Here is a 23,461-nt window from a genome sequence, read left to right as displayed (position 1 = left end):
ATTATTGACTATTTTACTTTAATATTTTGAGAACACATGGATTGGTCATCTAAGCAGGTCGGGTTGCAAGAGGAAGCCAAGGTTCCCAATTGAATGATGGAACTGTTACTCAACCTGCTTAGAGGCTGGTGTGAAGACTAATAATGCCATTGAGGGATAGCACAACTCCTTCAACAAATACACTGGAAAAACTCACTCAAACTTTTATAATTTTTTGGAAACTTTAAAAAAGGAGCAAAGTTACCAAGAAATGAGAATGGCACAATCTTTAACAGGTATTATGAATCCACATACATCCCAAAAAAGGAAAGAAATGTCAGAGCGCCTATTGGCACAAACGCAACTATTTACGTTGTCAGTGGCTTTAGACTACCTAGAAAATATTACATGCATACTACATTTCAAATACAATCTAATCCCTTTGTGAGAGGCTAGCTCAGTATATGATGTAGTCTTATGTAAGTGGACACCTTGTACTGATCCAGACAACCCTAATGTTGATTTTAGTGGTCTTAGACTACCTTAGAAAGCTCTCTAAGTGGTAGCTGTGGAGAGCAGCCTTCAGGCTTACTCCAGGAGGACTGTAAAGCAGCTTGTTTTACCAGAACATAATCTTATAGGTATGGATTAAGTGAAAAAGAATGAAACAGTGTAGTTATAAAAATATGTATTTATTATAAGACACTCAATAACACATACAGATATCTCCTAGCCGGAGATATACACAATGCACACAATACTTTGCAATAGGATAAGATAAGTATCACAGAATACGCAGTGGTCCCCAGGGGAAGACCGAACCATATACTAAAATAGTGGTATGAGAACCACTACTCGAGTCAAGACAGTACTAAGAGGACGTAAAAGTGCTGGGGACCCAAGGAACCACCCAAGGTGAGTATCTAGGAGCCCCACGGAGGGCATGTGCGGTGTAGGAAAATGACCGTATTCTCCGTACAAATCAAAGTATAAGTCGCGGTTGTAATTTTAAAGAAAGAGGACCCTTCCCAGTGGACCCTGAAGAACAAGAGGTTGGAAAGCCACCCCATCCATGGATACCCTTGGAACGAGGTTACCTGCACCAGGGAAGCCGGGTGCATAGGTATGAAGTGGCATCGGAAACCGTCGTCAAACTCAATGGGAGACTTCAGGAAGAGGCCGCGGCTAGATAAGGTGAAATTTTCAAGTGGAACCAAAGGTAGATTCAAGGTGGAGAGTACCTGAAAGCAGAGGGGACAGAGTCTAGGTCACTCGGGTTGACCAGGGTGCACAGTACGCGAATGCTTATGATATACAGAGTAGGCGTTCCCTTAAAAAGCGCAAAAACACCACTCCACAGCATACTCAACAACCAGCCAGATCGGTGAAAAGATCCCAAAACAGGTGATAAAGCGTGTTAGCAGCAGGGATTTAACACCTGCCCTTTCCTGGTGTAAAGTTGGAGACAACCTGCACCAGAAAAGGGAGCTCAGCCCAGAGCCACATCTGAAGAATAACAGATGCCATGGAGCTACTGATCATGCAGCTCAGAGCTCCAAGAGGGCCACAACACTCACTACCACCCCAAGCCCGCCACCCTCCTGCACCCCCTGGTACCCCCCCAGACTACCACAGAGGCAGCGCAGACAAAGACAGCGGACCTTCAGAAAATGCACCAGCCTCACAGACCTAACACCAGAGGATGTCATTGCCCACTACAGCCCCAAAAGGACAACCATCCTCTGCATCCTGACCATCATTGCAAACAGGCTGACGGTATCAACACACTAACATCCCTCAGCAGACAAAGCTGCTGGCTGTGCTGCATCTTTTGGCCTCTGGTACCTTCCAACCAACAACTGCCAGAGTCAGAGGAGTCTCACAGCCACCCCTTTCAAAGTTCCTCACAACTGTCTTGGATGCCATCATCAGCTTGGTACCCCAGTACCTTCACTTGCCCCACACTGCGCAGGAACAGCTGGAGACCAAGCAAGGCTTCTACACCATAGCTAGCTTCCCACACATGTAGGGGGCAATTGACTGCACACATGTCCTACTTGTGCCCCCTGCCGATACTGCACACAAATACCTAAACAGAAAGCACTCGCATTTTATCAATGTGCAGGCAATAGTGGACCACTGGGGACTCTTCCCCAAAGTCATTGCCAACTACCCAGGCAGTATGCATGATTCCTACATCTTTCGACAGTCCATCATCAACCGGTGCTACCAGGATGGCACCTACGGAAATGCTCTGCTCGTTGGGAAGTACCAAATGAACACACCACACACCCCAACTCCACAATCATGCAACTCACAACTCTGGAAATACACACGTTACCAATTCACATACATGTCAAACAACATGCCCACCCACCATACACAACAGCACAACTTACTGTGGTAACCTGGGCAAGCCATGTACATGAGCCGTCAACGGCATGGCACCTCAGCCACACAATAGCAGATTGTGGGGAGAGGTGGGAACAAGGCATGTGCAAAGGGGCAAGTGACCCAAGAATGAGAATGCACACAATGCCAAGTGTTGCGTGGATGTGCTGGCCAGACAGCAGTATGCAGACCACAGACATATCCATGTCGACATACACTGCTGGTGTTTGGAGTGAAGTGGACAGTGGACGCAACCATGTCACCCCAGCCAGTGGGGAAGATCGCAGAAATGTAGCTTGTGATGTTCACCCCTGTAAGTGTGAGTGTAGTAGGCTGGCCTGGCGTATGCCAGGCCAGCATAGGGGTGTGAATAAAAAGCATGTCGCTCTGGGCATGGTTCTCTTCAGAAATGCCCAATGTGTCTGCCAGGGCGGCGTCTCTCACCCCACCACGATGCCGTCACCGTTAGCGGTGTTGCCTGCAAACCTGTGCGCCTGCTACACCCCGGGCCGCTGGTTCCTGAACCTGTCTTGCCCGCCCCTGTGCACCCAGGCCTCACTGCTCACCTGCTGACACCAGTGGGTGTCAAAGAGGGCCCACCACATGCCAGTGCAAGCTCAAAGCCAGAGGCCCGTGACCTTGGCAGCCTCCTCAGACCATCACGGCTTCCGCGACACAGGCCTGCAGTACTCCTTTCTCGTTGACGATCTCCACCGCTGCCTCCTGCCTACACTACGGTCAAGTTGGTCACACATTTGGAACTGAGTCTTGATATCCTGATGGCTGAGTTCATATGTTCGTGGAACGTTTGATATCACTGTACTCCCTTCGATGTGGTGCCACCAACTCTGTGTATAGCATTCCAACGACACGTGTCTGTGGTCCCTTGCAGACTACTGCCTTCGGCCCACACTGCGGTCCAGTAGGTCACACATTTGGAACTGAGTCTTGATTTCTCAATGGCAGAGTTCATATCATTGCACTCAAGGAGAGGTGTAAGAGGAAGACGCATTTCAGTCCCACTACACTACCAACAACTGCTCTGGTGTCACTAACTCTGTGCATCGCAAGCCAATGACACGTGGCTGTGGGCTCCTGCTGACGGCTGCCTCCGGCCTACACTGTGGTCGAGTAGGTCACACATTTGGAACTGAGTGCCATATTATCAAGGAAGCTGCTGTAGTTTATCACCGCTTTACCGGCAGGAAACTGCCGATAGAGCGGCGATAATGGCCTTGATAATATGCGATTCGAATTTCAATCGAAGCCCAGGGTAGATGTTCACACATCTAACCTGGGCATCGGTTGAAATTCGAATCGCATATTATCAAGGCCATTATCGCCGCTCTATCGGCAGTTTCCTGCAGGTAAAGCGGCGATAAACTACCGCAGCTTCCTTGATAATATGGCCCTGAGTCTTGATTAATTTATGGTAGAGTTTAGATCATTGTACAGACCTCATCACAGACTGCATCCCCTTTCAGCTCCAGTGCCACTAAGTCTGTGCCCCGACATTCATGGACACTCTCTGGTTGAAGCATAAACCTAGGCACACATGAATTTGATATCACAGTCCGTTAGTGTAGACATATATAGTGTATTGTACAAGCACAGACATTGGTCACAATTCCATCAAGGAAAACGTGACGCTTGGGTCGCTTGTCACAGATAGCATGCAAATTCAATTCTTTCATTGAGCCCATTGGGCTTGCTTGAACACAATCTTTGAATCCAAACATTCTCACGTTGAAGCATATATTTATTGTTGTCTCTTCCTTCCTGTTTTCCAACACATTCCAATATTAAGAATTTTAGTTGTGAGATGTTATGGTGTGCTTCCCAAAAGTATGTTGCAACTGAAGATTTGACATAATGTGTACGAATGTTGGACTTATGTTCCGTTATTCTGGTTTTTATTTTCCTTTCCGTTTTCCCAACATACGTTTTATCACAAGGGCATTTGAGTAAGTAAATCCCGTTTGATGTGTCTTATGTTGCAGTAACTCTGAGTTTGATCTTGTGTCCTTTCATGGGGTGGTTGATGGTATTACCTTTTATGATATTATTACTTTTCCCACAGTTCAAGCATGGTTTTGTACCTTTATGTGACTTTATACTGCTGGATTTCTGTTTTAAGATTTCTCCCAGGTTTTTTCCTCTAGTGTAAGCAAAAAGTGGAGGTTTTGCAAAAATGCAATTGAAATCTGGTTCCAGATTTAAAATTGACCAATGTCGAATTCCGATTTTTTTGAAATCCTTACTGAGTGTTGAATATTTGGACACTGCCACTATTCTGTTCTCTTCAATTTTTGTATGTGCCTTAAGTAAATCCGTTCGCCTGTTATTCTGCACTTTTCTCTTTGCTTCTTCAATAATATCTTGCGGATATCCTCTGCTCAGAAATCTTGAGCCCATCTCATTAATTCTTTGTAGTGCTTTTGTGTCGTCAGATGTTATATGAGTTTGTAAGTTCTTTTTTATAGAGAAGTTTGTCCTCTGTAGTGTAGGCCTTTCTCCAGTGTCGTTCTCGATTTCGACATTTCTGTTTTTGGAGTCTAAGGGCATTAGTGAACCAGGAAGCAGAAGGAAGGGTACGATTTTTAGAAATGGATTGTATAGGGACTAGTTTATCCAGGGCTATAGTCAGCCAGTGGGTATAATCATTGGCAGCAATGTTAGTGTCCTTGGAGGTTACTGGTTGGGTGGATGACAGGGTTTCCGCAAGTAGTTTATTATCTATGTCTTTCCATGATTTAAACATGCCGGAACGAGTAGTGAGATTTGTATGCATGGGAGAGTTTAGTAATATTTCAAATGTCACAGCATGATGATCGGTCCAGACTAGTGGCATAATATCTTGTATTTTGATATTTTTGTCATTTGCGAACAGGCCATCCAGTGTGTGACCGGCATCATGTGTGCTGTGGGAAATCAATTGCTTCAGATTCAAGGATTCTAAGTCCGTTAGAAGTCGGCTGGTGGCTTTATCTTCTAGATTTTCTAACGCAAAATTAAAATCGCCTGAGATAGTAGTTGTATTATCCGTAGCAAAAGATTCAAGTATGTCCGTGAAGGAGGATAGAAATTCAGTTTTATTTCCTGGAGGTCGATAAAGCAAAATGCCTTTAAGACGTTGGGAAGGTGTAAGTGCAATGGAGAAATAAAATGCTTCACAAGTGGTGAGGGGGACTGGGCTTATGGTGGTTTTAAGATGGCTGCGGTATATTACAGCAATTCCACCCCCTATTTTTCGAATCCTGTCCTGCTTAAGAATGTTATAACCTTCCGGGACCGCGACTAAAAGGTCAGGTTCCGATGAGGGGCTGGTCCATGTTTCGGTAATAAAGAGCAAATCCAGTTTTAAGGAAGTTATCAAATCAGCAATTTCGTCTTTGTGTCTACATAGCGGCCTAGCATTGATGAGGGCCGCTGAGATATGAGATATTTTTAATTTAGTGTTGAGAGATGGAGGATAAGTGGTGTTGGGATCGGGTGCAGAGAGGATTTTAAAGTCACAGTGTGCACAACTTTTAGAAAAATTATGGTGTGTACAAAAATTAAAAGCAGTACCTGAGCATTTAATGGGAGGTCGTAGGTTTAATAGGGCCTGACGAGGGTAGGCTCCTTTAATATCCAGATCAGTTGTAGCAGGGATTGGGGCTACCCTGTCAGCTCTTCAGGTGACACTAACTGAGTGCACCACTACTCATGGACCATTTCTGATTGTTTTGTGCTGTGGATAGCTCACGCAGCAATGTCACCTCAGGCAGGGTGGAAGAGCTGGGACGATGATGAGGCAGATGATGCAGGTGTAACACACCCCACCGCAGCTGCAGCAAGAATTTCCCGAAGGGACACAATCCTAGACAATTTATTCACATGAGCACGCTCAGCTCTGGTGGCCCAACCTCAGTGCACTGCAACTCACAGACACTTCTGATTGCATATTGGGTGACCTCTGTACTTGCTCCGGCTGCCACCATGATGCTTCGCAGTTGTTTCTGTAATGCTGGTGTTTTATGTTTCCGCTTTAATAGTGATCACTGTTCAAGTTGTTGTCAGCACCAACCACTCCTTGAGGGCTGGCTTACACTCACCCCACCCACATCCAGGACAGGCGTCACTGTACATATGACCCTGGCAATAAAGGTGCCGGGCGGACATGCCAGTAGCCAGTTCCACAAACTATCTGAGTGTGTCCATGTGGTCATAATGTATGCATGAGTGCCCGGGCCCTACAACATTACATTGTCACCACAGGACATGATGCTTTGCCGTCCACCACTCAAGACGTAAGGGGAGTGGACAGGGCCAATGTACGCAGGTCCAGCGTGGGGGTGTGAATGATCATCCCAGGGCTCTGGGCATGGTTCAGTACTGGAAATGTGCAAATGCATGTGTCTCTGTCGCAGTGTGGGTCTCCATTGGGGAGTGTAAGTGGTCCCTGATGGGACTTAGACACCCAAGTATGTGATCTAGTTCGGCTTCCATGAGGTCAAACCCCACCTGCACTTGTTCAGCCACCTCCTTCTGGCAGTCTAACACCTGGCCTTGGAATACGATGTGTGCTTCAGTGAGGTGCTGGGAGCCAGCTGTGGTGGTAGGTGCTTCCTGTTGTGTGGTCTGTGCAGGGGGTGGGGTCTCCTAGATGCAGCTGGGCTGCCCTGCTCCTGGAGGTGGGGTGCCTAAGATGTCCACGAGCTGTTGTAGGGCGTCGGTGTGGAAGGTGTGGAGGTCCTCTTCAGCATCACTGATGAGTTGTCCAGTCTACTAGGCTGAAGGTGTTGTTTTTCCCTCTGCAATACGAAGGGGAGATGCATTTTGACATTGTGTTGACATGTATGTTGGCGCATTGTTCAAGTTTCCATACAGACTGTATGACAATGTACATTGTGACTGTTTGGGTGGAGCTGACTATTTGATGCGCGAAAGTGGACATTTGGGCTACATGACTGATGTGAGGTTGTACACGTACAATTTCTTCTAACATTTTCCTGCTAGGTCAGATGTGATTGGCCAGTTTCTACGCACAAGCGGACCCAGTTGTGTATTCAGTTCTGCAGTGTAAGTGTTGCACTATGTATCACATTGTTGTCAATGTGGATGTGCTGTTATTGCTATGTGTGTGTGCTGCATTGTGGGAGAGTCACCCCTGCAGCTGTGATTTTGCTGCCCCTTATCCCTTTGAGGCGGGTGCCTTTGACTTTTGTGCTTTTACAGTGCTGAGATGTTGGCGACTAGGGTCTTTTGTGCTCTTGGACGGTTATTGTACTCTTGTGCATTGTTTGTCTGCAGATGTATTGTTTATGTCAGGGGTTCTTTCTGCCTGTGGATGTGTCAGAGTGTGACCTTCTCCTTTCTGGATGTGGTCCACACTCAGCCACCTCAGTGTTGTGGCGTGCACAATTTTATGATGATTGTACTGCAGCCAGGCTGATCGTCATGTAGTGTCACTTGCATTGTCAGTGTGGCTCACAAATACGCATCTTTGCTGGGTTTCGCACGTGTGCATGTGTTGGTTGTGGTATTGTTGATGTGTGGGATGAGTCCCCTTTGGGCACATGGTGGTGGGAGCCTACTTGGTGTTTGTATGTATGCTGCTGTGTGCCACGGGGATCAGGGACATGATCCTGGGTCATTATGGGTGTGCAGTGTGCTACACTTCATTGTGCATGTGTGCCATTGTGCCCATCTTCCCTGTCCCCCCAGTCCCTGGTCGTTACTCACCCTGTTGATGTTGTGTCAGGTCCTTTCGAGCTGTGTCCGGACTCCCAGCTCCTTGCACCGTTTCCACACTGATGACTGTGGCCACCATTTCCTCCAGCTCCTCCTGTGGCACAGGACTCCCACCTCCAGTCGCTGTTGCTGCTTTCCTGTGGGCAGAGGGTTTCGGCTTGGTTTGGCTTTTTACATACTGCCAGCGCCTCTTGACCTCCTCTATTAACCTCCTCGACACTCCGATTGCATTCACGTTGTTCACAATGGAATGTCATATTTCCGTTTGTGCTGCCAATGACACAGTGGAGGTGAGGAACAGTTGTTGGCAGTGTTGGCCAGTTTTCCTGCTGACTGAACCCCGTCTTCCTCTTCTCCTTGGCCTTCCCCGACCCCGAGGTTCCTTGCTGGTGGTCTGTGGAGCTTGTGGGGTTTGCGTTGACCTCTGCACTTGGTCCGGGTGCATCCATGGTGCCACGCAGTTTATTTTTGCTCCCTTTTTTTGTTCTGCTTTTATGGTGCATTTTCCCGCATGACGAGTGGGAATTGCAGGCCTGTCGCTGGTTATCGCTTATTTTTGTATTGCGATTGGCCTCATCACAACTTTTTTCGCTTTCGTGTTTCACATTTTTGCAGCGTCGTGTTAATTTTAACGCGGTCATTTGACACGTTATCGTGAGACTATCGCATGGTACCGCCATGTTGAGAATACAACGTTAACACAGCGTTATTTTTTCAGCAATGGACTGCGATCTGAAGAATTGTGTTCAGCTACTTTTGCGATAATTATCACACGTTCTTGAGAATATCCCCCAAAATGTCTCCAGGCACGTAGAAGTAAACGTGAGGTTGTGGTTTCACTAATTATTTTATTTTCTTTCACGTTATATATGCCCCATGCCAACATGGGCTTTGTCTCAGGATGTTCTTGTTACAGCAGACTTCATCAGGGCATAGTATCTACAATAAACTTATAAAGCAAGTAAGGAAGAGATTTTACAATCAATGGAGTGTCCCATCACCGGGATCAGATGACCCTATGTGTACTACATGAGTTTCTAGAGTGTAGTAACCAGGGTGATGCTGGTTAGTATGTGACCAGTTATCTGATGAAACACAACGTGATAGATCAGAGAAATTCAGCAAACAGTACATTCAGTGTTATAATAGGGCACTTATATCCGTTTTTGCAATTATCTGTGAGATTAGTAGGTTTTACATAAGTACGTTCATTATTCAGTCTAATACTGTTTTAGATAGGTAAATCGCAATATGTGACAACTAGTTAGACCCATAATCTAATGTTAATTCGTATTTGGTATTTGAGTTTATCAGTATTTCATGTGCCAAAGCAGAGCATCGCTTACCTCTTATCAATCCAACCTTTATTGTAAGATTCTGTTTTGAAGAGGTATCTAAAAAAAAAAAAAATATACCAATGCTGGTACTTTTGTTGGTTAATGACAGAATCTAAAGGTGTCAGATCCGGTACTAACCATCATCTCTACTGAAAGTCAGAAGCGTGAGTATTATGAGGCGCTCACTATATTAGGGTTAGTCCCCAAAACGGCATATCAGGGTTTTCTAAATAAGCAAAAATGAGCTCTCACTAAGTGCTAGAGATACCATTATGTCACATATGGGAGCAGGCAATCCTTACCTTATAGAACTTCAAGTCCATACGGTGGGTTCAATTTTCGGGAGAAAGGTATTACTATAATCAAGAGCGATATGTGAAATTATTCATATGTCCCTGTTTGTTAACATAGAGTAAAAATGTAACAGTCAAGACTGACACTAAACGCTACTGATATCACAACGTGAAGTAGGCACAAAATCATACTGAGTGTATCTCCATTGTTGTATATAAAGAATATAAGTTCATAGGTCAGGGCACAGGGAAGCTGCCCTGTATCGACTAGCATAGATTCTTCATATCTCAGGTAATTGGCATATTTAGCAAATCAAGAAGTGGTTGCATCCATGTTAATACATGAAACTTAAGGACGTAATAGTATTGACAAAATTATCACTCAGGAAGGCACAATTATATATACCAGAGAAGTCCAGAGTTGACGACAAAGTAATGCTTATCTTAGTTCAAGCATTAAGGTCTATAGACTACACAGCTGTACTCACGTATCAGTATGTATAGTCGAAGCGTGACTCTCGTCTCCTTTGTAGCTGCCTGGTGTATTGGCGCGTCAAGTGTATTTTTAAAAATTGTCTACTGATTTATTTCAAAGTGTGATTTGTATTTATTACTTCTCTTATTTGTATTTAATTATTTATAAAATATATTTACAACTTCAAATAAACTTTTTTGTGTTGTTTTTTTTGCTTCCTTTATTACCTTTTAATTTACTGCATTTTAATCTAATATATAACTATGTTATGCTTTGAATTTTTTTCTGCTTTCTAGATATTACAAATTGAAGTATTAATCTGTACAGGTTATTACTCAAGCATTAAAATTAATACCTGGACATTAATACTTTTCAACTAATACCCACCCCTCTCATCCAGTGCCTAAAGGGTTATGTTACAATCCATACTTTTTAATTATTCATTTAAAATAATTAACTAAACTTACTATTTAATCTTTGAAAATTAATAGTCAGGAATTTAAATTAATACCTGGGTATTAATCCACTTCTCCACCCATAACCCGTAAAACCCTCACATCTCATGTCTAAAGGGTAGTGTTTCAACTTTTTTGTATTTATTAGTTTTTAAAAAGTAATTAAATATTGTATTTACTCTTTAAAAAGTAATAGTAAGGTATTACAATGAATACCCAAGAACTAATACACTACCCCACCCAATATCCAGAAATCCTTCACATCCCATGCATAAAGGGTTATCTTACAATCCATTTATTTCTTAAATTATTAATTTAAATAACTAAATTAAACTATTTACTTTAGTTTATAATTTAATAGCCAAGCTTTAAAATTAATACCTGAGTATTAATACACTCACCCTCACATTTTGTGTCTAAATGGCTGTGCTGCGACCGTTATTTAAAACCTGTTTGTTTAAAAACATTAATTACCATTGGTATATATTATTTTAAAATTAATACTCCGGTGGTACAATTTATACCCGAGTATTAATAAACTTTACAAACACAAAGAGATGATGGACGGAGCGCTGAAACTTTTCACAGACTCACCCCCGGTCACAGAACTGGGTTGAATCCATCGTCGTTCTTCAGCTCACTACTCCACCCCAGTTCAGACACAGCTATATGCAAATCAGTCTTGACCCTGTTCCTCATGTGAACAGTCCTGCCCAAACTGCTAAACCAGGTCTTCCCTGGACCAGAAACAAGCATCCTGGGACCCGTTTTGGGATAACACCCCTCATCAGCCAGGCTAGCTTGAATTCAGTGAGAAAGTGAGCAAGGGACCTACGTCTGGACATACCTTGCCAACTTAGGGCGAAGAAAGCAAACACAAAGAGATGATGGATGGAGAACTAATTCTTTTCAGACACTCACCCCCAGTCACAGATCTGGGTCGGATCCATCATCGTTCTTTAGCTTACTTCGCCTCCCCAGTTCAGACCCACCATCTGCAAATCAGTCTTCACCCTGTTCCTCTTGGGAACAGTCCAGCTGGAACTGCCAAGCCAGGTCTTCCCTGGACCAGAAACAAGCATCCTTGGACTAGTTTCAGGGTAACACCCCTCATCAGCCAGGCTAGCTTGAATCCAGTGGCAAAATGAGCAAAGGACCCATGTCTGGGCACACCCTGCCACATAGGATAAACAAAGCAAAGACAAAGATGATGGAAAGAGCACTGACACTTTTCAGACACTCAGCCCCAGTCACTACATTAATTGTAAACTTTTTAGTAAGGTACTTGCAAACAGGATTCAGAAATCCCTTACATTCCAAATACACTGAGACTAAAATAGGTTTATATCCACCAGGAGCACTTCTCTTAACTTGCGTAGACCCTTTCATATATTGGACGGGGCAATGGATGGACTTAAGAAAGTACGACTATCTTCATTGATATGAAGAAAGCCTTTATCCCGGAAAGTTGAAACTATCTGCTTTAATGTTAGTTGCAATGGGGTTTGGAGTCAATATCAAGGCCTGGCTGCATCTCTTGTATATACAGCCCACAGCCTGGGTCAAAACAGGGGCAATAATATCTGAGAGCTAGTGGATAGGCTGTTCATCCAGGCAATCATGCCCTTCATCACTTTTAAATTTTGGCAGTGGAGCCCTATGCCATGCACAAGAGATAAGGTGGATCATCTGGGACTCACAATAAAGAATCACAAGCATATCATCTCATTATATGTGATGAGCTATTATTGTACGTGGGAGATCTAGATAAGGCATTGCCCGACTACTTGGACAACTACATATCTTCAGAGTGGCACATGTTCTCACTGTGAACAAGCTGAGGACCCGATAATGGCCCTAATTATGATGCCAGTCAGACGAGAATCCGTCCGCCATCATGTTGGAATGGAAACTGACCAACAAGCAGTTGGGGGTTCCATCCAACGAATTTGGATGCGACTGCCCATTAAGTGGTCATAAACATCCATTTACATACTGAGACTTGAGTCACAAAAATAGTCCCCTTTGGGAAAAATAGCCAAATCAAAAAGTAAATAATGCACAGTATTAAAACAAAAATACAAATTTCTAATTATTTTCATGTTTTCTGTTTTATTATATAGTGCAGAAAAGGATTTGAATTTTGGGAGTTATTATCTCTTTTCCTGAAGAAGGGGGCGGTCGAATAACAGTACCCACCGACTGAAACGTGTCGATGCTATGATGAGAAAGCCTTCCCTAGATCTTTGGGGACAACTGTTATACGAGACATATGATAAGAGAATAAGTTATCTCGATATATAACAATTCATTCATGTCAGACTGGTGTGGTGCTTTCAAGACTAGGAATAACTTTCTTGCTTGTTCTCCCAATTCGTATTGTTATTTTAATACTGTGTATTATTTAAATTTAGATTTTGCTGTTTTTGGACAATGTATTGATGTGCATGATTTTTTATTCCCTCTTTTTAATAATAACTTTAAAATAATTCTGTTTTTATGTATATGTGATTTCAAATTTTTTCACATATGGAAAACAAATTTGTATTGTCCAATTGACTAATACTGGTATCTGTGGGATTTACGTTGTTTATATTTTGGTAATAAATGTTTCTTATTTTTTTATATGAATGTGATGGAAGTGTAGTTACCCAAAGGTGACAATTTTTGTGACTCAGGTCTATTTGGCACTCTACTCCTTTGGTGTAATAGGGTCCCTCTCTTTTTTCTTGAGAGACATACTGAGACTTGTGCAGCGAGCAGAAAAGGGTTGCTGCAAAACCCGCATTAGGAAATGGATGCTTGCAAACATCATGCATCATGTGGCAGGCACCACATGGTGCCTGCCTCCAGGTGCATGGATGTTTGGGCTGCCCACAGGTTCCCCCAGGCCTCTTAGTGGAGGCCACAGAGGGATGGAGGCCCTGCTAGGGATTCCCAAAGTCCATTTCCATCTGCCTTTCCATTCCTTTGAACCACCATAGAAATGCAGACCGAAATTAACATCGTAATCCCTAGGTCGGTGCTTGAGAAGGCATACCAACTGATGGGTGCAAAAGGAGAGATTGGGTGTGGATGGGAGTCAGGAAGAAATGGCGCACAGCAGGTGCCTGGTATGTGGGTAGTCTCTATATATGGAGTTAGTACGGTGTAGACAGGTCAGGGGAACAAACCCAGCAGAAACTGCCCCAGCCAAGATAGAGGACGTATCCCCTACCGGATCCGGATGATGACCCGAGCCCCTTGCACAGACCCGTGCAATACACCTACTCTAACAGTACGCCATTACAGACAGACCCATCCTGAGGTTTCACTTTATCCACTACGTACAGGCACACCGGTCTGCTTTTCCTACCGCGCTGCTAGACCCTGATTCTTCTTTTGGCTCCCTGAAGAGTCACAGCCCCAACACGGTGTGACAAAACACATGTCGGCTAATTGTTCTTGTATGTACTGATCAACACGGAACCATTAAAAATATAGACATTCTACGACACTGGACTCCGACCTCATATATTGAACTCTTTCCAAGGACCTTTTTGGTTTCTCACTTGAGAATTGTATTATATTTATACGTGTGCACAGGACATTCTTTCCAACTGATGGGTGAACAGGCTCCTTGGGCCCATCGGAACAGTGGGGTTAGAACCTCCACATTCTGCTCCTGACCGTCACATCAGAATGTGGCAGGCATAACACAGGGGCAGATGTCGGTCAGATCGCAACTGACAGGCTGTTGATTGCGATCCGACCAACATTGCAATCAGGCCCAATGAGGTGAAAAAAGGAACTTTATGATAAGATAGACACTAGAGGCTGGCTGTTAGCGTACTTTTAAGTATTTGGGTGTACATGTTTACAACCAATATGATAACATAGTAGCAGGTAATTTTGAAAGTGTTCTCACCCTTACAAAGGAGTCAGTGAGCTTCTGGATGAGGTTTTTCCACTCTCAGTCATTGGCAGAGTGGCATTTGACAAAATGGTCCTCTTGTTGTAAATGCTGCGTCTGTTATTTAACATCCCAGTGTCATTGGAACCAGGGTTTCTTTGCCAAATTGAAGTCAATATTGCCTGACCTGATATAGGGTGCAGGCAAATGATGGATTGCGGTAGAAAAGCCTTGCCTATCTGTCATTGAGGGGGGCCTTGGTGCACCCAATTTCCAATCCTATTACTTAGTAGCACAACTTCAATGGGTCCAGCCCTCAATATGCCAAGAAGCTTGCCCTAACAAGAATATCTATGGTCAGAGCTTAAAGGCACTTCCACAGTAGCTCTAGTTTATGGGAGTTAAAATACGATGGGACAATTAAGGGGGCTACAGAAAACAGCTCAGTGTTGTTGGAAAAGATATAGGCAAAGATTATGAGGCAGGGCACCAAACTCCCCAGAGCTGCTAATTTGGGAATATACTGGGATTACTGACAAATTGATACACTTATGACAAGAGAACCTGGGACTTAGTTGAACTCACAAACTTGAGTCACTTGTATGGGGCCGGTACGTGTAACACATTTGAAGGCCTCTGAGATAAAAATGAGCTCCCGGTCGGCCAGTTACTGACTTATTCTGCATTGCATAAGGTAGTGAGAATAGCGGGGAGATCACAAACAGTGGAGTCCAAGACGGACCACAACCTACATGTAAATGTTACCCAGGGAGGGCAGAGACTCGTGGCAACAATCCTGTATAGGGTGATAAGGGTGTCATGTGGTCAAAGACTTGAGTGTCAGACAGAAATGGGAGTGGGATTTGGGGCACAGTTCACAGACAGTGAGTGGCAATTGGCAAGTCACCATACTTCCAAGATCTCTAGTCAGAGACCAAACCAGTGCTTGATGGGTTTTTAGGGGACCCTCTCTTGTGTGTGCATCTATTAATAAACACTGGCATCAGTGAGGATGTATTAAGACAAGATGTTTGATACCCAACATCTTAGGGTACAGTGAAGCCATCATGGAGCTATGAAACTCGTAATGACAAACATGAATCCTATGTACTCTCTATGCCTCCCCTATGTACTTACAATATCCAAAAATGGAGGGATATTGAAGGGTCATACTGCTCATGCAGATATGTCTACATATGGTATGTAGTGCACCATGCATTAGGGCTGTAAGGCCTGCAATAGAGGTGTCGTACCATTTACTAGGGACTTACAGAGGTGGCTGAACTTGTGCTGATTGTGGTACAGTTTTGGGAAAGAGATCTGGCACTGGGAACCTGGTTAGCAGGGATCCACTGCACTTATAGTTCGAAATCACATCAGGCATCAAGAAAATATTGGGGGCTAACCATAACAAAAGAGGCACTTTTCTACACAGCTGCAGCTCATTTACATGCACCTCACATGCCTTTCACTGGGCCGCCTCACCCGGATGTATTCCCCGACACCACATACATGTCGTAGATGGCATGAGCTTGACATCTCTTTCGATCACATGGTCTGAGAGTGTGTAGACATTTTGGGTACAGGTAGCGGATTAGGTGAGCGAATAGACACCTGGGTTGCCAAATGTATGCTTGTTGGGATTGATGGTTAGGCCCAAGATTGATTGGTCAGTTAGGGGCATATTAGCAAGAAGCTCATTAAAATTATGGCTGTTTTAGCAGCAGGAAACTGCCTCTGAAACGGCGATAATGGGCTTGCTAATATGCGTTATAGAATTCCAATAGAAGCCCGGGTTAGATGTCCTGCACATCTAACCTGGGCTTCTATTGGAATTCTATAACGCATATTAGCAAGCCTATTATCGCCGCTTTAGTGGCAGTTTCATGCCGTTAAAACTGTGATAATTTTCATGAGCTTCTTGCTAATATGCCCCCAAGTTTGAAGCTTAGATTGCCAAGCATTTTGATGCCTCACAGTGTGAGTTTCTGTAGATATTTTTGCTTGTGTCTACAAAGACTTTTCCTGCCGAGTCTAGCAGCAGAATGAAATGTGAAAACTGATTTGTGTGTTTTGCTTTGAACAGCCTGTTGCTTTGTTTGTGTTGTGTGGACAACCTATGCTTTACTAGCTACTGTTTTCAGTTTTCTTTAGGTAGACATGTTCTTAAGATAACAGGAAAATGTAGGGTTTGTATATCACTTAATGATTATCTTGTTTTTGTCTTTGTCTAAAACCCAATAAAATATGTTTTTAAAACATTTAAACTGGGTGAAACCAGAAATAGATTACCCATTTCATTTATTAACAAAATAGTGTAGTTTCTGTTGCTGGAGGGGTCTACACACTGAACCTTCTGCAACCCTTCAGCTGTCGCTTACTCTTAATTTACTGGGGCAGCCTTTACCTTCCTGTGGGATGAATCTCACATAACTGGGCACTGGCCATATGGGGCAGAGCTTCGAAGACGGAACACTGAGAAGAAACTATCCCTCAGTTCCCCAAATCTCACTTGTAAGCATGCACCTAGAGCAATCCCAGGCTTCTCTAAGGTTAGCATACACTACAGGTGCAGTTGGTGCTACTAGGTGAAAAGTTGGTACCACCATAGTCCATTCAGAAGGTCAAGGACCACAACCTGAGCCTGGGGTGTACCCTCCCAAACCAACCGACAACAGTGACAGGAAAGCCATAGCCCCAGCAGCTTGCCGAGCTTCCATCTGCCTCAACCCCTTTTTCTTTTTACTCCTTTAATACTTAAATGTTTTTAACTCTTTTTAACAAAGGGTATATAATTCTCATTTTTTATAGGCACCCTCAGATATATCGACTCCATGTTTATGTGCCACTTTTACCTATATGGCATATACTTGCACTTTATGATTTTGATTTTCACATTATCCCTAAAAAACTATAGTATGCCTCTTACCGCCGTTTAAGACCTAATTGAGCACATTATGATCCTCGGGTCATGAAGTCCCGCTAGGAACGAAAAACAACTCCAGAAAAAGCCTTTGGGGAAAAAACTGTGAGCTGTGAACATTTACTAGATACAACTTAATACAACCAGTTGAGCCTAGGATGATAACCTTTGAAAGAAGATCAATGCATTGGGGAACCTTGCAGTGGAGAATTTAGAGGGTGCACATAATGCCTCCACTGTTGCAAAATCCACATCTCAAACTTTATGATTGTCATCCCCGTTGACTGCTGCCAATTCTGATGCTGCACTTATTTGAAGGGTATATAATTCTCATTGTTGATTTTTTTAGAGGCACCCTCAGATATATCGACTCCATGTTTATGTTCCACTTTTACCTATATGGCATATACTTGCACAGTATGATTTTGATTTTGACATTATCCCTAAAAAACTATAGTATGCCTCTTACCGCTGTTTAAGACCTAATTGAGCACATCATGATCCTCAGGTCATGAAGTTTCGCTAGGAACGAAAAGCAACTCCAGAAAAAGCCTTTGGGGAAAAAACTGTGAGCTGTGAACATTTACTAGATACGACTTAATGCAACCAGTTGAGCCTAGGATGATAACCTTTGAGAGAAGATCAATGCATTGGGGAACCTTGCAGTGGAGAATTTAGAGGGTGCACATAATGCCTCCACCATTGCAAAATCCACAGCTCAAACTTTATGATTGTCATCCCCGTTGACTGCTGCCAATTCTGATGCTGCACTTATTTGAAAAGAAAGAGAATCATAATGCCTGCGATCCACCTCACATTCCTTGAGATTCACCTTCAACATAGCACTGAATAGGTATATTGTTTACTAGGACCTACCCTTTTGGATCAACAATACATACCCCAGCTCTAGCCGCCTGACCATGTAATCTGCAGTAATTTCAACCGGGCATATGACTATCTTGGCTGCGCTTGCAGGATCACCAATGCACCCTTACCACACTGAGCTGTCTTGGAGCAAGGTATCTGAAAGCCCATTCTATTCTCTTCGATCCAACAGTCCTGTTTTTGACCTACGCTTTCCTCGCATGCACCCCTCTCTGTAACAGTTACCTCCCTAACTTGCAGAGCCTGAAATAATGATAAAACAAGAGCACACTGAAAAAAAGGAAATCTTATACCACAACACACACATCCTTTGTAATGCCCATACTATTGCTTCCAGAGTATTTAATGCAATCCCCCTCCTTTTATCCATAGAAGCCTTTCTCAGCCTGCCCAGTCTATTATCATCTTTCTGGCAAGAAGTCCCATTGGTGATCTGCCCCTGTCCCATGCCTGAGCCAAAAAGCCCAGCACAGCTAGTGTTCAGGGCCCGACTGGATACTCAAAGCAGCTCTGGCAATTTTGATGGACCAGCCCCCAGTAACAAAATTGACCCCCGTTACTGCAAAACGGACACCCACCCTTCCAACCTCTCGGGGACCGCCCGATGCCCACTACGGCCAGTCCGGCCCTACTAGCATTAGAGGTACCCACAATCTGCTTTTACACTTCCCCCTGGCCCATTTGATAAACTTTATTGTAGAATCATTTGCACTGTTTTGGGGACCCTCCCTTTCTACTGACTCACTTTGTAGTCTTCCATTCTTCCCTTATACTTAACCAGCGTTTATTTGGCAAAGAGCGCAGAGCCAGATGATTCAATTGTGGTGTCCATAATGCCAAAGGCCTTTTAGGAAAAGAGTACTCTCTTCTGCATCTGGCACCATCCTGAAGCATTTGTGATTACATTTTCACAGCCTTCCACAAAACATGCATGAGAAAGAATATTCTGCCTGAAACACCGCACCATTATTGCTCATAACATCAGCTTAATGTTGGAGCTCCTGGTTTATTCAAGACCAACACCACAGATTAACTGTATGATCGAAAAGCAAGAGGAGTAGTGCAGTTTAGACTCCACTCCTTACACGTCAGCAATGCATTTATATTTGACAATATACCTACTGTGCGACTTAATAATATTAACCTGTGTGAACCTATGAATACATTAATGGTATGTAACCACAGAGAAACCGAAGCTTTGTAAATGTAAGCACTAATGTTCAGTTTAACATGAAGATGTATTCTTTATTCATGTTGCATTTATACTTTTTACTTTGTCACTTTTGCATATATTCCAAAAGTCATATTCAAAAGCGTAATCATGTATGCTTTTATTCACATTTACATCTGTTCTTGAGTTATATGCTTTGCTTGGTTAGTGTGTTCTTTCTTTTGCGGGTGGTTTTTCAAGGTTTCATTAGCTAAAGAAAAGGAGTATTGTCTGTACTAGTTTCTTGATAGTAAGGTCTGAGAAAAAAATCTTGGCAAGAAACGGGACCTCCTAATGAGCAGATGAAGCTTCCTATTCATTGTATATCAGAAAAGGAGGGATGTTCAAGGTTGCAGCAACTGTCCAAGTTCTGTGGGATGAGAAAGTCTAGTAATGTTACAATGTACAACATGAAGATGGAGACGATTGATCGCTGGAGGGGTGAGAAGAGATACCATTTTTGCTGAAGTTTCTGTCTGTTTTGTTAGTGTTCACACTGCTAGAAGTTACAGCAGATTCCCTTACACTTTGAGGGGTACAGACATTTTTTGCTTCCTTTATTCTTGCAAGTGTGAAGCTTCGTCCTATGCAAAATCTGAAAGATTTCTACTAAAGTCTTCACTATGTCGACACCTTCCTGCATTTCTGAATTTCCTTGAGACCCTATTTTATGAACCACCCATATTCTAGACTTGGAACCCAGATTAGATGACTTTAAACATATTCATGTTAGAGAGAGAGGATTGTAGTTTCTTTAAAGAAGCACTATTTCTAACTCTCAGTTTCTGTATTGCTGTGAATGTAATTAATTTGGATCTTATCTTACTGGAACTGATCCAATTGCGCTAATTCAGCTGGTCAGCTATGATTGTGCATTTTTAAAATCTTCCTAACATGTATTTATAGTGGATTGGCAATTAATTGGATATAAAACTACTTAACTTCGAATATTATTTTATTATTTATTTTATTTTATTATAGTGTTTTGTATAGCGCGAACAAGACCCGTGGGTATCAGAGCGCTTAACATCGAGGTAGGTTACACATTGGCAATACAATATCATTTATACAAACAAACAGATATGAGGTAGAGGAAACTGTGGCTATGAGGGGGTGCCTAAATCTAAATATTCCAAACGCATGTGCAATTAGCATTAAAAGGTAGGTGAGGCTTAGCTTATATCCCTGTCTATATCAACAAATAAGGTGAGGTAGAGGTTATATAGTTTTGGCTTTAAAAAACAATTATAAGTTCGCATAGGACTCTGGTAGCGATCAGGACACAGTCAGGGCTTGTGTGAGGGGTTAGTCCCTTATCAATGATAACATTCTTGAATAATATTCTTGAAAGGGCCACCCTTCAGCTGACATAAATATTCGAACCAGCGATCCGCCAGCTTCCCTATGCAAGGTATTTGCTCAACATAAGACTCTTCAATTCCCGTTTGAATGTTACAATATTTTGAATCTTCCTAACACTTGGAGGGAGTGAATTCCAGACTCTAGGGGCAGCTCCAGAGAATGTTCAGTCATAAGACTTTTTCTTTCGGAAGATGGCTGGCCGCAACAGCAGCTCCTTGGCGCTTCTAGTTGGTCTGTTTCCTCCCGATAGCTTGATTTTCTTGGCTAGGTATCTTGGCGTGTTATAGTGCACCGCTTTGTGGGTAATACATGCTAACTTCATTTGAATTCTGGCCTCATAAGGAAGCCAGTTTAGTGCTTTCAAGTGAGGAGATATATGATCAAATTTCCTAGATCCAGTGATGAGTCTTGCCGCTGCGTTGAGACAAGCTTTTAGTGGTGCTGTGGATGTTTTAGGTAGGCCGGCTAATGTGGAGCAACCATATTCGATCCTCGATATAACTAGGGATTGTATAGCCAGTTTTAGATCTGCCTCTGAGATGAATGGTTTTAATTTTCTTAGGTAGCTCAAATGGAAGCGGGCACTTTTCGCCATTGAATTAATGTGGGCTTTCATGTCGAGGTTCTCATCCAATGTGATTCCTAGTGATTTAGCTGAGTTGACTAGGGTTGGGGTGCAGTTAAGCGCAGTCACCAATTTGGTCCATTCCTTTATTTCAGAATGGCTCCTTGGAGGTGAAATTAGCAAGAATTCTGTTTTATGGGCATTTAGTTTCAGATGATTAGTAGTTAACCATTGTAAAGCCATCTTTAATGTCTCATTCATTAGATCAATGTCATCAAGGGAGGCGATCTTCAAGTATATTTGCGTGTCATCTGCGTACATGTGGTAGGATATCTGAGAATTCCGAAGAATGTCTGCAAGAGGTTCGACATACAGGTTGAATAGATCTGGTGATAGCGTTGAACCTTGCGGGACCCCAATTGTATTAGGACAAGGGGGTGAGATTGCTTGGTTAACCAGGAATTGTTGTGTTCTGTTCCGTAGGAAAGAATTGAACCATTTCAGCACATTTCCGGACAGTCCCATCCTGTCCTGTAGCCTGGACAATAATGCTTCATGATTTACCGTGTCAAATGCAGATGATAGGTCTAGTAGAATCAATAGGCATGCTTGATTTTGGTCTAGGGCTATTGATTGATATATTGATTCCTGGTCTTTATTGTGGGGCCAAATAGGCTATGTGAAGTTGAATTGATTTATTATTGTTAACTCTCTGTTCATCTCAGTCAACTTAAAAAGATCCATCAGGTGAGACATTGTAATTCACTCTCCTGTGCGCTCTCACAGTGTTCTGTCACTCAGTTGTCCAGCCCCTATTGGCACTGCCACTAAATATGCGGAATAGCTACAAAATGTAATATTCTCAGTCAGACTCTCTTAACGCCATGCCTGCAGCCACAATTCTGCACACCACCTTCGGTCCAACAAACTTCCAAAGCCACCAATACCTGCTTACTCAGCATACTGAGATGAGGCATTATGGAAAACCTGTTCTTCCCTCCACAGAAACCTCATTATAATCTGAAAAGAGAGGCCCCATACCTTCAAGCTGTCTTTCTCTCCCTTTAATAGTCTGGTAAAGTGTGACCTTTACTTCAGTCTTACAATAGACAACCCCCCCAGGAAAGGCTTCCACAATGGTATGACATTTGTTGAATAGTTTAACTCACCAATTAACATTTGCAACAGCAGTAAGGTTATCTTTTTTGACAACATACAAAGCGCACTAAGATCCTGAATGCCTGAACTTTCTCACTTGGGAATATAGCCTCTTGAGTCAATGTTTCCAACATAAAGCCCAAAAAGGATAACTTAGTGTTTGGGCACTCACACTTCTTCATACCTAAAGGCACCCCTAGTAGTCATTGTCATGTTTTTGAAATTTCCCAGCAGTACCTGGCATACACCTGAACCTGCCCTACCAACAAACACAACCAGGAAGTCATGTAATGTACTTCTCCATACAGATCATTGTCCTCCTTACACTTACAATCTAGGAAGGTACTGAGCCTATCAAACACCTTCCATGATACTGTGTACCCAAATTAGCAAGCATTTATCACTTTCCATCCAAAGTATAACCTAGAAATGTATAACTGCTCAAGTAGACTGGCAGCAGTCAAAATGCTGACTTCAAGTCCACTTTTGCCTTCAAAGCCCCTACCATTTTAATTCAACCACTACCTCCTCAGCCTCAAAGGATTTGTAAGCCACAGAGCATTCTTCCTTATCAGTGACGGAGTTAACTGAACTTCAATCTAGATGTGAGAGGTGATGTATTATTTAAATGCCCCCTTGTTCCTTTTGGTACCACCCTAAGGAAGAAATTCTGAAGTTGGGAAATGGTGGGTTTGTGAAAATGGCCAGTTACCTACCACTAATGCTTCCTTTTTGTCAAAGTATTGTCTTAAAATAGTGGTCTTTTTAGAATAAGGGCTGTAAAAATCATGTCCTGCCCC

Source organism: Lissotriton helveticus, chromosome 4_1, assembly GCF_964261635.1.
Source record: "Lissotriton helveticus chromosome 4_1, aLisHel1.1, whole genome shotgun sequence".
Classification (NCBI taxonomy): Eukaryota; Metazoa; Chordata; class Amphibia; order Caudata; family Salamandridae; genus Lissotriton; species Lissotriton helveticus.
The sequence above is the reverse complement of the archived record's forward strand: the minus strand, read 5'-3'. Positions refer to the sequence as shown.